We start from the raw sequence: 17,318 nt of genomic DNA, 5'->3' as shown, positions 1-17,318 counted from the left end.
GAGGGGTCTCCCCAGCCCAGGTCCAACTGAGGTCTACATGAGATGCTTCTTTAATCAGAGCTACTGTGGAATTAAATGGAAATTAAAAGGAACAGTCACACAAGTGAATGCCTGCAAGCTGCGTGGAAACAAGTTAAAACACCATAATAGAGTCTGAAACTAAATGTGTACTCCAAATGTGAAGGGGGGAGGGGAAGTGCTACCATGGCTAAACAGAGTAAAAGAGGTGTAAGAGGCACAAAGGCACTCTTTAAATATCGGAAGTCAAATCCTAGTGAGGAAACTAGAAAGAATAAAGTCTAGCAAGTCAAGTATGAAAGTATAATTAGGCAGGCCAAAAAGCAGCTAGCAAAACACACAAAACCTAATAGCAATTTTTAAAGTACATCAGAAGCAGGAAGCCTGGCAAACAAATCAGTGGGGTCAAGACGCTAAAAGACCACTCAAGGAAGACAAGACCATTGCAGAGAAGTTAAATGAATTCTTTGCATCGATCTTCACTCCAGCAGATATTGGAGATCCCCACACCTGATCAGTTTTTAAGGTGACAGGTCTGAGGAACTGTCCCTGATTGAGGTGTCAGTAGAGGTGGTTTTGGAACAAATTGATAAATTAAACAGTAATAAGTCACCAGGTACAGATGGTATTCACCCAAGTGTTCTGAAGGAACTCACGTAGGAAATTGCAGAGCTACTAACTGTGGTATGTAACCTATCACTTAAATCAGTTTCTGGACCAGACGACTGGAGGGTAGCTAATGTACACACCAATTTTTTTAAAAAGTCTCAAGGGGCAATCCTGGCAAATACAGGTTGGTAAGCCTAAGTTCAGTACCAGGTAAATTGATTGAAACTATAGTAAAGAACAGAATGACCAGACACATAGAGAACATAATATGTTGGGGAAGAATCAACACAGCATTTGTAAAGGGAAATCATGCCTCAGCGATCTACTAGAATTCTTTGGGGGGGTCAGCAGACATGTGGACCAGGGTGATCCAGTGGATATAGTGTATTTGTACTTTCAGAAAGCCTTTGATAAGGTCCCACACCAAAGGTTCTTAAGCAACATAAGCAATCGTGAGAAAGAGTGAAGGTCCTTTTATGGATCACTGACTGGTTAAAAGATAGAAAACAAAGGGTAGGAATAAATGGTCAGTTCTCACAATGGAGAGGGGTAAATAGCAGAGTCGCCCAAGGATCTGTATTGGGACCTGTGCTGTTCAACATGTTCATAAATGATGTAGAAAAAGGGATGAACAGTGAGTTAGCAAAGTTTGCAGATGATACAAAATTACTCAAGATAGTTAAGTCCAAAGCTGACTGTGAAGAGTTTCAAAGGGATCTCACTAAACTGGTGACTGGGCAAGAAAATGGCAGAAGAAATTCAGTTGTTGATAAGTTCAAAGTAATGCGCATTGTAAAATATACAAAATGATGGGGCCTAAATTAGCTGTTACCACTCAAGGAAGAGATCTTGGAGACGTGGATAGTTCTCTGAAAACACCTGCTAAATGTGCAGCACCAATCAACAAAAGCTAACAGAATGTTAGGAACTGTTAGAAAAGGGATAGCTAATCAGACAGAAAACATGATATAAATCTACTATATCATACTATATAAATCTACAGTATGCCCACACCTTGAGTACTGCTTGTTTCAGAAAAGATCTACTAGAATTGGAAAAGTTACAGAGAAGGACAACCAAATGATTAGGGGCATGGAACAACTTCCATATAAGGAGACATTTAAAAAAACAGGACTATTCGGATTAGAAAAGAGATGACTGAGTGGGGATATGATAGAAGTCTATAAAATCATGAATGGTGTAGAGAAGTGTTATTTAGCCCGTAACATAAGAATCATGGGTCACCCAATGAAATTAATAGGCAGAGGGTTTAAAACAAACATAAGGAAGTAATCCTTTACATATCACAGAGTCAACCTATGGAACTCGTTGTCAAGGGATGATGTGAAGGCCAAAATTATAACTGGGTTCAAAACAAACAAAAGAATTAGATAGGTTCATGGAGGATAGGTCCATCAATGGCTATTAGCCAAGATGGTCGGGGACACAACCCCATGCTCTAGGTGTCCCTAAACCTCTGACTGCTAGAAGCTGGAACTGGATGACAGGGGATGAATCACTCAATAAATCTGTTGTTCTTTCGCTCCCTCTGAAGCCCAAGTCACTGGAGTGTGATGTCCGTTTTTGTGTACTTATGTGTGGTTAACAAATTACACAGGCAAATGTTATGTTGTGGACACAATTAAAGCACAGTTGGGTTTGCATATGAACTGCAAAGTCGTGTGTACAAATGATTTATGCATGTACAACAGAGGCTGGACTGAGGCCATTGAAAAATTTCACCCCTGAAGATGGAAGATGCAGCAGGATGCTGTGTCTCTTAATTGTGTTCCACATGCGGTATACAGTAATATAATCTTGATAGGGCAGTTCCTGTATTGTTTGCTCAAGGTCTGATCTGGATAAGTATCCAAGTGCCCAGCCAGAACCACTTCCACTAAGAACCAAGATCTCAACACTTAGTCAATGGGTATTTTGACTATGTAAGGACTGAAAGATTAAACTTTATACAATTATCCAATTAAAGTCATATATGGCATTGACTCAGTGTCAGTCTCGCTTGTATGTGATTAACTAGTGATTTCTTTCATTGGTGGTATGCTGTGACCCTGCTTGATGCCATTAAAGTTTGTGACAACATAGGAAAGCCCCAACCAGCAAATTGGGAATGACTTAAGTGCTTTGGAGATTGCTGATTTGGCTCTGCAGCACTCACAGGAATTCATTTTCAGCTGGTTTCCTTAAAACAAAGTGATCCTGTCTTTCAGTTTAAGAAAAAAGCTGCAACTGTTGAAGCAGCATGCACTTAATAAGCTACTTCTAAATCTGGCTTCATCATTTCAGTCTGTGGACTAGCAGACCAGAAGCTGCAGAATCCTTCTCAAGTAAGTCTTTTCCTTTAATGTACAGCATGCCTATTTCTTCATTTAAAATGTATAACAGGCAGCCAAACTCTTCAGCACAAGACCCATCATGCTGCAATCTGATATCTGAATTTCCTGTTTTAATGTGATTTAATGTATCCTGTTGTTTAATTTGGCAGACATTACTGCCTTTAAAAAAGGAAACATTTAATATATTATGGGGCAAGATGGCAAATTACATGGGTGCAGCTGCCCAGAGCTGCAATGCTAGAAAGCTAATTGAATGATTTATACTTGACTGTCATAATAGGTTTTTTGGGGAAAAAAAGAATTCACCTTTCATTTGCATAATGCACATCATGGAACAAGCCTATTTGCTCTTATGATAAATGGAATGTGCATCAAGAATATGCTGCTGGCCATCAAGTATGAAATTAGGAAAGTGATTTTTTTATCTGCAAAAGGGAAAAAGGTCATTCTGGCATTCTACCCAAATAATACTAAAGCTGATGCATACATATTAAGCAATACTTAGTGATTTGTACTAAATATTGGAGGAGAATGTTTATAGTGGATGATTGTTGAATTATACAAGATATTAGTCAATTGTTGCTAAATCTTAACATTAGCTTTCATGTATCAAAGAACTTATTTGTATGTGAGACAGCATAAATCCTATTCCACTTGCCAAAACAAATGGCACGTATGGTAGCCTGCCTTTCTCAAGAGTATTTGTACAGTTCACCAGACATGTTCATCAGGACCTGAGGAAGTGAGCGGGGTCAGGAAAGATAAAGGGAAAAGGAGCAGTTTTTACTGTTTAAGTCACAACCGTTGTAGGGGGAAGTTAAGAAAGGAGGTCCTTGCAGCGGATAGCCCAAGGGTCTCTACATACGATTGCTGTAACATACACAAACTTCTTCACTTAGTAGCTGCTTTACAAGCTGCTTAGGTTCCATTAACATAGCACGTGATCCACCAACAGTGAATGAGCAATATGTGTAGTGTAGAAATTCACTGTAACTACATAAGCATACAACATGCTGCGTCTCTGCTAGTAATGTCCAATTACACTTTTAACACAACATTTTCTTCCACCATCCTTCAGCAACACAACATTTTATGTATGGGAAAATATATTACCTGTATAAGTCAACTATTCAAATAACTCGTTTGTCATAGGGAAAATATCCAAATACTTTCTTCTGATTCCAGCCAGCCCCCTAACCTACTGCAAGACCAATAGGAAAGAGGTACATGTATTTCTCTGGGTTATTTTCAGATTGTTCATAACAAAACCTTTTTAAGAGACACACAACATCAGGCCAACTCATTTATATGCAGACATGCTTTTGAGCACCTTTTTTCAGAATTTGCTGAAGAATGGAACTAGAGCAGCCATTTCCTTATTTATTGTATAATAGAGATGGAAAATCTTTGGAGGATTATGCACAGAGAGATAATGAATACATGTGAAGAGGAGGAACAAAACCACCGGCATAGGACTTTGGTGAACAATACCTATTTCCTCTGGAAACAAGAACAAGCATCCTGGGATTAGAAAATTAGGGTCTGTAGTGAATTCTTGGGATAAGAGAAATTTTGACAGAGTTTGAGTTAACCCTATGATAGCACACAAATGGGCAGAACTCTGACAGCTGTGCCACAGGGGTTCTCTCAGCTGCTGATAGTTCAACATAAATTAGACTCAGGACATGCAATTTCAGTGTGATAAGACAGCCAAGAGAAGGTATTACAATCTCAGGTGGCATATAGGCATTGCATTTCTGTTATTCGTATTGCCATTCCTTTTCAGTCAGAAGAAACTGCCTTTCTACACCTGGGAGTCTTGTAGGCAAATAACATGGTATCACCAACCCAGGTTGGTCAAAAATGATCATTCTTCCAAAACATTGTGAGACTTTTAAAAATAAGAAAAACACTGGCATTTTTATTTGCCTCATGATTTCTGTGTCTTTCAGATGCATGTAGGACACATTTCCATGCTTTTCTCTGCGATTAAGAGGGCTAGAAACTTTTATTTAAAAAAGTAGAAAGTAGAGATTCTCACATAGTCAGCATGACTGCAGGAGCTGAAGCTTAAAGGAAAGCATGAATTATCATGAGGTTTTACTTGGGAACACAGAGTTTTGCTTCAGAAGAACACCCAGCCTTCTGACCTCAGATGGGCTTGAGAATTGTGTGTTATTGTTAATTAGGGCTCAAGATTTTGAAAAAACCTTTGGTAGAGCCTTGTGATGGGTGTCAGCCTTTCTAGCTATTTATTGTTTTATGAGAGATGTTAGCTGAGTGGTTTCACTGTAAGGTAACTGCATTGCATGGTGCCAGAAGACACATTCTATTTGTATTCATTATTAAAATTTATCCACAGTGCCAATTATAATATATTTTAATCTCCTCGCTGTAGGAGACAGGCTCAAGTGTGTTGCAGTTTCCATCCCCAGCTTGGAACTGTTGTTATTCCTTTTGTTGGCATAAAATTAATTCTGGGGTATTAGCAGTTATTGTACATAGCCTCCTGTCCTACCCTCCATTTTCTTCAGGACAGGTAAATTAGAAGTGACATACCAGCTCTCTCTCACACACACACACACAAACCCCACTTCTGAACATGCTCAACTGCTGCTTGGCTCATCACATGCTCCCTGGAGACAAGGACTTATGAAAATTCTGGGTGGGATCAATGGGTCCAGGAAGCAATGGAAACTTGTGGCATGTTCCCCACTACACCCAAATAGATATACAAACAGGAATTAAATACATTTAAAGCAGCATGCCCCCCTCCATGGTCTTCTCCATGGCCTTTGCCATTTAGCCACAGGGGAAAGCACCACATGGTAGCTTGGCCTCTGAAGTAACTGCTAAATGGTTGGGGTAATTTTTTGAGGGGGAGGGGCATTTGAGAACAAGGTTGCTGGGGTGGAAGGACTCCCTCCACCCCAATGCGCCTGGAGGCTCCAGGATCAAGGGGTGGGGAGAAGAGTTCCCTGTATTTTAAGGCCCAAGCTTTCTGCTTCCTTTTCAGCCCCCAAAAGCCATCTCCTCTGATGGAAACAAGTAAATTAAACTCTACGAGCTTTGTCTTACAGAATTTTCTGTCCCCACCCTATAGGCTAGATTACAGTGAGGCCCCCCAGGTCAATTGTATTTTTTAGAGTTAATGGTTAAAGTCCCACAGTGACTTGATATGGCACAAATGGTTTTGAGTCGTTACACGACATTCATGGATGACTATGGATAACAGGCTTTAGAACACATGCTTGTATTAATTTGAATGGACTCAGTCAAAATAAGAGTATTGTAGTGACATCTTATTCTTTTGTGGCTTCTGCCTTTGACAGATATCCCTGTCCTGAAATATTTAATTGTTGGACTTACTGATTTTTGCAGTTGTAAAGAAGTACGGAAACATTAAAAAATAAAGAGGATATACTGAATGTCTATAATAGTTTCCAAAAGTCACTGGACTAGATCCAGGTCATGTTAATTTCATTGTTAAGACAGATTCACATAATAAAATAGGTTCCTTTTGCAGGTCTGTACATTAAGTGGTCTGTAGTGCTGATTCTGCAGGTCATCTAGACTGGACAGTTGTAGAGTTACCATGGGAGAACCTCAGCACAGGAAAAAAGTGGGTGTGGATAGGAAAGAAGGAGTATCCATGGTAATATGTAGAGCTCAAACAGTGGACAACTGTTACAAAGATTTAACACCCCACAGGCATTGGAGAAAATGATTTATGCAAAAATGTACACAAAAATCCATCAAGAAGTTTTGATTTCAAATTTTCATTTTTGAATAGTTGTTTCCTTTTAAGTGTTTTTTATCCCTCTCACCCACCCATCCATCCTCCTCCTTTTTTCCCTCCCAGCCCCTCAGCCAGCCACTTCCCTCCTCTTTTTTCCCCCTCATTTCATTAATGAAAATAAGTGTTGGGCAGTAGGGGGAAAACAAGAGAAGATGGAGACAAAGGTGTTGGAAAGATAAGAAAAAATGAATGATATACCAAATTTAAAAAATATATATATTATGTCAGGGTTCCCTCCCCACTCTGAACTCTAGAGAACAGATGTGGGGACCCACATGAAAGAAAGACCCCCTCAGCTTATCTCTACCAGCTTAGGTTAAAAACTTCCCCAAGGCACAAATTCTTCCTCGTCCTTGGAACCGTATCGCTGCCACCACCAAGTGAGTTAGACAAAGATTTAGGAAAAGGACCACTTGGAGTTCCTGTTTCCCCAAAATATCCCCCCACCAAGCCCCTTCACCCCCTTTCCTGGGGAGGCTTCAGAGTAAACAAGGTGAGCACAGACCAGGCCCTTGGACACTAAAAACCAATCAGGTTCTTAAAAGCAGAACTTTATAATAAAGAAAAAGTAAAAGAAGAACCTCTGTAAAATCAGGATGGAAGGTAATTTGACAGGGTAATCAGATTCAAAACACAGAGGATTCCTCTCTTAGCAAAACTTTAAAGTTAAAAAAAAAACAGGAATAAACCTCCCTCTTAGCCTAGGGAAAATTCACAAGCTAAAACAAAAGATACTCGAACGCATTTCCTTCCTATTACTTACAATTTGTAATCTTAGATGCTTCGTTTAGGTATGGCTTTAGTAGATGTATTTTCCCTGCTCTGGTTCCTCACTGTCCCAGAGAGAACACAAAGAAACACAAAACAAAACAAACATTTGAAAAGTATCTTCTCCCCTTATTGGTTCTTTTGGTCAGGTTCAAATCAGATTATCTGAGTTTCTTAACCCTTTACAGGTAAAGGAGGGATTTTATGCTACCCTTAGCTGTATGTTTATGACTATAATATATATACATACAATTTAAACAAAAAAAAGGAAAATTTTCAAACATTTTTTCATTCAACTTTTTTGACCAACTCTAAAGCCAAGCCCTGCAACAAACAAGTGGCTTTCAATAGGTTTCCACGTAATTCAGATGCAGCCCTGCTGCAGCTCTAATATTTGCCAGAAAGCAGCCATCACACCATCCCAGCCTGGCTTCTGGGAATGAGCATACCGCATGTGTTTAAGTATTGTGCAAAGATATAGATAATAAATGAAATGAGGGAGATGGTTTTGCTTGCGCACACAAGATGACACTGGATTTGGTCTCCATGGAGTTGTGGTGAGGCACAGAAATATTTGCCTGTGTGTTCTGTACCCTTGTGAACGGAGGGAAGCTAGGAAGGGCCAGCAGCAGCTACAGAAAGTAGTACTTGATTGACTGCGAAGTCTGTGCCAAGGAGTGGAGGCTGCAGCAGAAGGTGCATCTGGGGAGTAGATAGGCCTGTCCCCTGCACAGAGAAACTGGCTTCTTTGCTCCAGTATAATCTGCACAATGCAGAATCCCTGTAGCACAGGGAAAATCTTTATACTGCCTTTAAGGAGCCACTGTCCCCATGGCCGGCTCTACCAAAGACAGTATAACGTACAGTGGGCCTGATTCTATGCAGAACGTGAAGGTTGGGTTTTAGGGCAGAGCAAAGAGAATATTAATTGTGCAGATTCCTAACTGTGAAGCAAACATTTCTAAAATTACTCTGCTCAGCTATGTAGTACCGCAACTTTTTTAGGCCCCTACCTCATTCCTCTGTAACATTTTCATTATTGTGGTTGGGAAGTGGGCTACACCTTTACCAAAGGCATTTAAGTTCAGAAGATACTGAAGCTAGTTTTAGTGTTCAGTACTAAAAATACTCAAAGTACATTCAGGAAGCAGACAAAAGAGTAACTCATCCCTGAAATTTTCTTTCTAAGCAAAATTATAATATACTTCAAACAACATAACTGGCTATCAATTTATACAGATACTGACTGGGGTAGTCATATGAAATGGACCATGACTTGCACATCAGTGTCTGCTTGAGACTGAGTGAACAGGCAAGTAGGTCAGGCCCCCTTCTTCAAGACCTGCAATTTGTTCCATCATTACTATAATTAAAGCAGTGTGGAAAAGTCAGACTTAGATTGCTTTCCCCTGCTATGATTTGTTTGTTTGAGTGGCGTGCTATTCGTGCACCAATGAACACGTTGAAAAGTTGGGGCTGTGAGAAGCCTTTTCATAATTGAATTGCAAGTTTGTCATTTATCTAGGATTGTACAGAATTTTATATAATGTGCGCCTCACAACACTGATGGTATTCTGTGCTTTCAGAGACCATGGCAGGTACATTTAGCCAGTTTAACCTCTGTCAGATTCAGAATGACTAATATGAATGGAGAAAAATAGCTAAATGGATCAATTATTGACCAAACAATTAAGATTCTACATTCTTAGGATGGATGGCTGTTGAAAGCCCGCACACCCAGTCCATTTTCATCTACTAGGATGTAAGCAGACTTGGCAGAATTTAATTTTCATTTTTTTTCCTAATTTTGATTTCGATTTTTATTTAAGAATTTTTTTATTTTTATCTTTTATGATTTTTACAGTTTCTGGAAATTAAGGATGAGGGGATAGGATTGGCATTTGGACAGCATGGACACTGGAGCTGCAGAGGGTCTCCTAGCACTGACAGTGGGGCCCTAAGACACCAGGGCACAAGGAGCAAGGGAGGCTGTGGTCCCGGCCCCATGGAGCAGAGATCCCCTACCAGGAATGCAAGGAGGAGGATGAGCCCCTGACAACAGGGTGCTGCTGAACAGTTCTTGCCCAGGCACGGTTCCCACATCCCTAGCTGGTGAATGAGGAAGCAGGGCTATGACAGCACAGCTGCAGAGGGCTCCCCGCGTGGCTGTAGAGCTGATGACCTGAGCCTTGCAGATGCAAGGTGCAGGGAAGACTGAAGTCCTGGTGGGGCAGTGCAGAAACCCCAGCCAGGGCTAAGACCTGAGCTGCTGCAGAGCCAGTAACACTCAGTCCCCACACTGGCAAGACAGGGGCAGAGAGGGGGGAAAGCTGCACTCCTGCCAGCTGTTACCAACATGTATCGATTTAAATTGAATCCTGCCAGGCCTCGATGCAAGTATGGAAGAAGTATATTACAACCCATGGTTGAGTGTCTTCTATATATGGAGTCATTTAATTTGCATATCAGTAATTTTCAGAATCCAGGATGGTTTCATTCATTATCAGTGACAATTTTCTATTTTTTCATTCTAGCAAATACTAACTATCAACAATTCATGTCCCTAAAGGAAATTCCAGTTTAACATGTTAACTGGTTCTATTTGGCAGCCCAGCTTTGGAAGAGATCAACAAGTCTACCATTATATTGGTTCAGAGGTCTACGGGACCCTGTAAAATAATGAGAAAGTGACCAAGGTGTATTGGAGTTTTCATTAGGGATTAAAGACTTTCAGTAAGAGGGTAGTGAATTATGATGCTTTTTGGTAGATGACCACAGCTGAAGTTCATTGCATATCCTGTCCATTATGAATACCTGCTCTATAAAAGATGGTTAGATTTTAGTGGTGTGGAATTTATGCCATGTAATATCTAGCCTGCCTAGAAACAGGAGTTGTCTCTCATTAACAAGCAAATGGGAATACTTTCCAAAAAGATGTTAAAAGGAAACCAGGCTGATGAGTTTTTATGCCAACCCGGCATAGTTTAAGAAATTAATACAAAGCTTTCTTGTCTAAATGCACATCAGTATTTTGGAAGCCATTAGAGCAAGAAACCATCCCCAAACCCAGGGCAATAGAAGAGGAACATCTGTATTACTTGGAGGGGCATGCTTAATTGTGCGATGGGAAGAACTGCATAGTTCTACTGACAGTTGCCTCAAAGAATGGTGCATTTAGGATCTGATCCAGAGCCCTGAAGTCTAAGGAATTTCAGGGGATCAGCCTTCAAGCAGCCTTAGTGGGGTGTAGTGTGCAGTAGAGTAAATATGAAGATATTTGTTCACTGTAACCTTCAGTTCATTACATTGAATGTAGCAGGTTGGAAGAGTAGACCGGGAAAAGAGGGGGGAAAGCATGCGTGAGCAGGAGATAAGGACAAGGATGCAGAAGGATAGGAATAGAAAGATGTACAGATCATAAGAGCAGAGATGGAGAGAAAAGGAAAACAGACAGACAATTGAAGGACAGTAAAGGGTAGTTGGTGGCACTGGAGAAAGAGCGGAGAGTTTGGTGAGAGGCAAGAAATATTGTGCTGATGCCTCAGATGAAATAAAAAAGGAGAAAAGTGATGCTGATGGCACTGGACATACTAAAATTCTGAAGGCTACAGGCTCAGGTTGCAGTAACAGGAAGGAACTCCTAGTAGTTTTATTTAAGTCCCTGTCCTTTTTCCCTGGATCCTATTAGCGGGGACGAGTACTCTACAGAGAGGAAATCACCAGCATATGGTATAGTGCATTGAGTTACTTTATTTGGAATGAAAAAAAATCAGTTATTGTTTATAACCTGTTTAAAAAACTTAATCACATGAATCAATGCAGTATTTCTTAGCAACTTGTTACCAGTGAAACTTTTAGATTTGTTTACACACAAAAAAATGTTGTCTGATAGAGAATATTTTTAATCAGGCACTAAAAATGCATAGTTTCAAGCATGCACAACCTTTGTGGTGCTAAAGATCAAATAAGAATCCCACAAGAGTTAATGGAAACAACATTTAACAGCTGAGACCCCAAAATGAAAACATTTTTCTGACCGCTACTCTGAGAAACTTCCAGTTGTCATAACAACCTGCTGCAGTTCTTTTAGTACTGCTACAAAGGAGAACTTCCATTGGCTTTTGATACCATTAGCAGGAAAATAAAGCCTCCCGAAGGTTAAAAAACCATTACTTTTGTTTAAATATATATATATACACACACACACACGTAGAAAAAAATTCTCAAATAAAAATGAGATTTCCATTTCCAGCTCTTTGAACTGTGGTCTTTAGAGATTTACTCTGAATCAATTAATCTTTGAGATAGCTACTCTGTCCTGCTCTACCTTCATCCAAAACCTGCAGGTGTGCAAAGTGTCTGGGTAAAATGGCATTCACCACATAAATAAGCGTAAATTAACCTTTATAAAAAAAAAATTAATATGCCTTGCTAAGCCCTTCTGCTCATAACAGGTTCACTAGATGTGCTCCAGAAGTCATTATTCTGGGGCATCTGAGATATCAGACTAGTCCAATAGAATATCTAATTTTGAGAGGCTCATTTAAAAAAAACAAACAAACCTCAGCTACTACAGTGAATGGTGCATTAGAAACCGGTATGAAAGATAGCTAAGCGTTGCCTTATATCGGGGTAGGCAACCTGAGCCTGAGAAGGAGCCAGAGTTTACCAATGTACAGTGCCAAAGAGCCACAGTAATATGTGAGCAGCCCCCAATCAGCTCCCCCTCCCTCCCGTCCCAGTGCATCCCGCCCACCGGCAGCCCTGCAGATCAGCGCCTCCCCATCCCTCCCACACCCCCGATCAGCTGTTTCATGGTGTGCAGGAGGCTAGGCGGGGGAGTGGGAGGATTGAGGGCATAGCAGACTAAGGGGAGGGGACGTGAAGGGATGGAGCTGGGGCAGAGCCAGGGGCTGAGCAGTGAGCACCCTCCCAGCACATTAGAAAGTTGGCACCTGTAGCTCCAGTCCTGGAGTCGGTGCCGATACAAGGAGCCGCATATTAAACTTCTGAAGAGCCGCATGTGGCTCCGAAGCCACAAGTTGGCCACCCTTGCCTTATTTACACTCATTTTGTTAATATAAAAGGGAAAAAAACCGAAAGTTTAAACAACTCCATAGCTAAGATACAAACTGGACACACCTGAGCCCGGTTCAGTATTTCAGTTATCGGTACTATTTGCATTACAATAGTGCCTAAAGGCCACCATTGAGATTAGGCCACCATTGCACAGGGCTCTGTACCAAACAAGAGTGTCTGCCCCAGATATACTACCATCTAAATCGTTAAGACAAACAATGGATGGCAGGAGAAAGAGGTGAAGTGACATGGCCAAGGTCACACAGCAGATCAGTGGCAGAACTGGGAGTAGAAAACATGTCTTTTTATTCCCAGTGCATTCCTGTTCCACTTAGCCCACATGGCTTCCAACTTACGCAGTGATTCATAGAATCATAGAATATCAGGGTTGGAAGGGACCTCAGGAGGTCATCTAGTCCAACTCCCTGCTCAAAGCAGGACCAATCCCTAACTAAATCATCCCAGCCAACTGATGTCAACAGGGCTACACTAACATACAGCAACTGAGAATTTAGCTCCAGCATCTGAAAGTGTATTAAGAGTGATACCTTCAGTTCTCACTTAAAATATTGTCTGCACTTACTGAGATCTCTATACGAGCTATTCTAAAGCTATTAGAAACCAGGCAATCATCCCTCTAGCAAAGGAATATTGGAACAAGAAATAGTACAACATTTAAACTGTTAATAGAGCTCTCTGATGTTATTTCTTTTGAAAATATTGCCTGGATTGCTACAACAACACATTACTATTCACAGATGTATCCACTTGCACAGGAGAAAGAAATCCTCTTTATGAGCAAAGTCTTCAAAGGCATTCAAATGCTTATGAAGATTTAACTCTATATGGCATTAAGAGCAGAACGCTTTAGAGAAAAGATCATGTACCGTATGGAAATTAAGTAACTGAAGTTATTCCATTATGATAGTGTGAAACAGGATAAGGGTTCAATCCTGCAGGCACTTATGCACATGCTAATTTAATATTGGGCTTCTCTATGTGGAGTGTCACTGGTTGCAATTGTTTTTGTGATGCAGATACTTGCTGAGGAGGGACTTGACTGAGAAACTGATTTCACGTGGAAAGTCATTGTATGGTGTCACCTTTGGGTAAAAGCTGACTTAGCCAGAATTTTAGGTGGGTGGATGTGAAAAGATCTGTCTTATGAATTCCCAAGCCATTCCAGTGCCACTCAAGTAAAAGTCGTCTGTCATTTCAAAGGACCTCTGTCCTGGTATGAAATGCTAAAGACCCATTCAACCCAATGCAGATCAGGCCAAATTGTCAGAAGCAAAGTAGCAAACATTTTATTCTTTGTATTTGTCCCTTTTCCCTGTCTAGGGCTGTCCATCGATCAAGCATGAATATGTTATTTGTAATTGCAAAATACTACTAACAACATATTTGAATCTGTTGGATTTTAATGAACAGCTTGTAGCTAGTAGTCTACAGAATATTCAAAACTGAACATTTGTTCTGTGCAGCTGGCCACCAGGTCATATGATGTGGGGACTCTTTTCTGATTGGACAAGGTAACTTTTATCAAAGAAGCAGTGCCTGAAGAAGTCATTGGGATGTTGAATTTCTCAGAGACAAGATGGGGAGCAGTTTAGGGAAATAAGTCAGGTGATAAGCAGGACTACAAACCTTTAGGAACCCCAACATCTTTTCCTGTTCTCTTTTGCACACACAAAGAACATTATATCTGACTTCAGACATGGCCACAGATTGCAAAGCAAATGGGCTCCTTTGTGACTGAGGAAGGGAGAAAGATCACTTAAGTTTGTTGGTTGTTAACAGCTTTTTCCACATTCACACTATGGATAGTTGAATTAGTGCTTCTCATGCAGATCACTGTCATGCATGAGCAAGGGTCTCAATCCCACATGAATAACAGCTCCTCTCCAAACACACGTGAGCTGCTGTTAAAGAGTCCATCATGAGTGAGAGTTTTGCTCCATTTTTGGAACTAATAGGTAAATAAATGTTTTAAATTGCAGCAGACCAGAACTTCCATTTTGTCAGACACTAATGGAACCTGAGACTCAGAAGTGCTGGGATGCATTAGGCCAGACCTCTGAAGCTTTGGACGCTCCCACTTCCTCTAGTGAACCACAATAAATATGCAGAGATCTGTGTTAGTAGATAATTTAGGTTGCATAGTGAGTTCTCTCATCTCTAATAGGAAATGCTGCTGAAAGTGTCATGAAAATGATTGTACTACTGTCAACAGTAAGAAGTTCTCTAGCCTTTCCACCAAACCAGCACATTTCATCTTGAAATGGTAGGGAGAAGAAGTGCTTCTGAACTGACATACTTAGGGCAGATTATAAGGTTAGAACATAGCCCTTAACCTCAGTTTGCACATATGTAAAAATCAGCATCACGCTTCCCTTCTTCCCGGGGCTATTCAGACTTCCATAAATTGTGAACATCTGTAAAAGAACTTAGAGCCTCAAGTGAAACGTGCTCTAAAAGTGCCAATTCTTCTATTACCTCCTCTCCTGTTCACAATATGGAACCTTGCCTTTAATGTTTTTATTTAAAAATAAAGGGCCATTAAATTTTAATCTAGAGGGAAAGCAGGCAGAAAATTAAGAATACCTTTCTCTCTTTGCCGTTAGGGACCCTTACAGATCTGCGACTGGCTTTCTAATGGAACAGAGCACTTTAATAGTATTAGGACGGGGGAACTATACCATGACCTTCTGTTATCTGATTTTAAAAAGCCCTCCAACAGAATCACTCCAGATCTTACTTGATAAGAATTGATTTACATCATTGTAGATTGGTTCACAGTTCAACAAACAGGAATATATCATGTGCTACTCTGGATCAATGAGAGCCCATGCACTCAATACCCTTGAAAATTTACATGTGCTATAGATTTAGTTGATCAGCAGGACTAATTAAAACAATGCAAATGTGCTATTGATCCAGTTCTGAAGTATGTGTGATAAACTGTGGAGGCTGGATGGCTGTGTGGGTCACAGAGAGGCTTCTCTTTTGTGTGGCTAGGCAAGGATGTAGGGGACTGTCCCTTTACTGGTGACAGCTTACACACCAATGCATAAAGAGAAATGGAGGCATTGTCAAAGGGTTCAGAAAGCTTTGCGCATGGCAGACCCACTAAGCAGGAGGGGCCTGGAGCGATGGCCGAAGAAAGAGCATGCTGTGCCTCTGCCTTTGCACATGCACCTGGAGCAGGAAGCGACCCTGAGGGGAGATGCTCGGGAGTTTTAACAACGGACAGTTACGCTAAACCCCGCAGCTCCAGCGAGGAAAGCTTTGAGTTACAGAGCAGCACCAGGTCAGAAACTGAAAACTTTGTTAACAGCAAAAATAAGGCTGAAGGCTATCGATCCCATCGATTAAAGCACTGTCAGAAGGGGGGTGAAAAAAACCCTGGTTGGGAGCACTCTTCTCTATATCCAGTGGGAAACACCAGCCAAAAGTGCCATAGGCGGAGGAAGGTGCAAACCAAAAGCAGCTCATCTGCATCTGACTTGAGTGTTGTGAGTCAAGGATCATTGAGCTCTGTCTCTATCGTGGAAGAAAAAATTGAAGCGAAGCTAAAGTTCTCTCAGTTTCTTAATGAAGTTACTCTCAGAGTGCTCGATCCCATGAGCATGAGGGCGTTTAGAGCTGCTAAGCTGAAAAACACCTGTGTGGCCGGTGGGAGAAGCCTGGAAGACTTACGTATTAAGAAGTCTCCTGAAAGCTGGAAAGAGAACACATTAGTCAGGAAAGGCCTTCAGAAGACAGACCTAGAAAGCTTAAGAAGTGATGACGCTGTGGGTGGGGCACGAATACTCAAGTTAGAGAAGTCTTTGTCTCTGGATACAGGACCGTTTGGCAATGGTGTCTCATGTAGAAGTCCTGTCCTGCCTGCAGAAACCAGGATTTCTCAAATCAGTGAGATGGCGGCCGGAAAGTCTGCTTCTCTACCTCGAAGTACAAGCACGGTGAGCCTCTCTCAAACCAATTCTTTTGGCTATGTAGATTTAGCAGTACTGAATATTGATATGACTATGGTAATTGTCTCCCTTGGGTGGGCCCTAATTGTATACAGAACCTTATCACCCAAGTAGAGCAAGACATAGGGTATGTCTACACTGCAGCAGGGAGCAAACCTCAGCGGTGTGGATGTTGCAACTCGGGCTAGCCACTTCAGCACTGACCCAGGGATGGTTGCACAAGTCCATCTACCCAGGACGGGAGGGTCACTTCCTGCTGCATTGGAGACATACCAATAGAGGTTTCTTTTTCAGAAGCTGAAGGCACTATCTACAAGAAATACGGGGTGGGGGTAGGGGGAAAGACAGTGAAGGCACTATGCATCCTACCAACCCTTTCCTCAGCCACTCTCTGAAAGCAGGACTGGGTGATACAAAATTCAGTATGTTTATACCTTTGTGGCAGATCCTATCGTCTGAAAACCTCCCTAGGATTAAGTGTCTGGCATTAACAGGTCTAGCAGAAGAGATTCCTATCTGGCTATTTTTAAAAGCTAGATTAAGAACAGGGAGGGAAATTGCTCTGGGCTGAGGCTCTTGACACTGACTGGCAACAAATTAAATTTATGTAATGTCTAATTTTTAAATCTTGGTTGCAGTAGCTTTTTAATTATTATTATTGTCATTGCATAAAGTTGTCAGGCATCTTATGTTGCAGAACTCTGAACCGATCCA

At 41.1% G+C, this 17,318-nt stretch overlaps 1 protein-coding gene across 2 annotated transcripts in view; it reads left to right on the top strand.

Annotated features, from left to right (window-relative positions):
* The first annotated feature begins 2,906 nt into the window (after positions 1-2,906).
* Positions 2,907-17,318, top strand: part of BEGAIN (brain enriched guanylate kinase associated) — a 268,692-nt gene continuing 254,280 nt past the window's right edge. For both annotated transcript variants that reach the window (XM_073350727.1, XM_073350723.1), the window contains exon 1: positions 2,907-2,972. The gene's annotated coding sequence lies outside the window, so the exon portion shown is untranslated. The remainder of the gene's footprint in view (positions 2,973-17,318) is intronic.

The sequence above is a fragment of the Lepidochelys kempii genome, chromosome 6 (assembly GCF_965140285.1).
Source record: "Lepidochelys kempii isolate rLepKem1 chromosome 6, rLepKem1.hap1, whole genome shotgun sequence".
Lineage (NCBI taxonomy): Eukaryota > Metazoa > Chordata > Testudines > Cheloniidae > Lepidochelys > Lepidochelys kempii.
The sequence above is the reverse complement of the archived record's forward strand: the minus strand, read 5'-3'. Positions and strand labels throughout refer to the sequence as shown.